The sequence below is a fragment of the Tiliqua scincoides genome, chromosome 6, assembly GCF_035046505.1.
Source record: "Tiliqua scincoides isolate rTilSci1 chromosome 6, rTilSci1.hap2, whole genome shotgun sequence".
Lineage (NCBI taxonomy): Eukaryota > Metazoa > Chordata > Lepidosauria > Squamata > Scincidae > Tiliqua > Tiliqua scincoides.
Window position 1 is genome coordinate 37,764,631 of NC_089826.1, and position 1,221 is coordinate 37,765,851.

General features: G+C 40.2%; 1 non-coding gene across 1 annotated transcript; it reads left to right on the forward strand.

The window, feature by feature from the left end:
• Positions 1 to 292: 292 nt before the first annotated feature.
• LOC136656469 (small nucleolar RNA SNORD116) lies at positions 293 to 382 on the forward strand. Its single transcript, XR_010794710.1, has one exon. It is a non-coding gene; the product is annotated as a small nucleolar RNA SNORD116 (small nucleolar RNA).
• The last annotated feature ends 839 nt before the right edge of the window (positions 383 to 1,221 follow it).

Genomic DNA, 1,221 nt, shown 5'->3' on the forward strand with positions numbered 1-1,221 from the left:
ACCAAAAAATGGTTAATTGGTAAGAGAGAAAATTGTATTCAGAGTCTGAACAGCAGTAGCATGGATGGTATCTCCCACAGAGAAAACCTTCCCACAGGAAATTTCACTGTATATGTACAAACCGCATCCCCTAAAGTTCATGGCAAAAGTGCAGAACCAATAGTAACTGTGTGGTTCATCTATTCCAGGGGTGTCAAACATAAGCACCACAGAAACTCTTTATCTGGCCCTCAGGCTCTCCCAGCACCTCCATCAGCTGCTCTCAACTCTGCTGAGGTGTCACTGGTGAAAGGGATGTATGATAATTGAGCAATCCCATATCTTGAAAATATGATCAAGATTTGTGTATTTTCTCTTCCGTCATTTGCAACTAATGACTTCCTAGGTGAGAAACAGGTGCTTATTTCTGATCATGGTCTACTTAATGACATCACTTCCTACTTCATGTCATCACTTCCAACCCACAACAGGCATCATGAATGCTATTCGGCCTTCTGTATGAAATGAGTTTGACACCCCTGATCTATTCCTTACCAAAAATTCACACTAAAGATTGCATGGGAAATCCATTCAGAAAACACCATTGGACATATTCTCCAAATGACATCATCCAGATGCACTGGTGCGATTTGCGTACAGGCAGTTGCAAATTCACATTAAACATTTTCATCTGAAAACAGTCCTGGTTCTGCATTCAGTTTTGTGGTTTTATTGGAGTCTTTGGAAATAATCTAGTCTTGCTTTTCTTCATCATGTGACCTGGCTTGCTTCTAGTGGTTGAAAGGAATGTCTCTGTAAAAAAAATGGATTACAGAGGAGAACGAAGAAAAATATTGCTTGGTTTCAAACTTGGCTATTTTTAACTTGAAGGTCTTTAAGGGACGTTTTGTCCTTTTCATTAAACTCTGAAGGGTTTGTATGTGTATCTTGCTATTTTTTTGACAACAGAGTCAAAAGAGCTCAAGCCCCATTATATTTACATTGGCAACGCATCCACATTACTGTCAAGTATCCTTACCCTTGGCACTTATTCACATCAGACTGCATCTAACCGCCACATCTGAACTCAGTCTCTCACTCACTCACCCAACTTTCCAGCTTTTCAGTCTCCTAGTATGTTGTAAGGCAAAACAACGAAAGAAAGAATTGCCTTTTTGCCTTTCATACAAACACGGATGCAGAAGAGAACTGAAGGCCTGTTTCTGCTACCTCCTTCTGCTA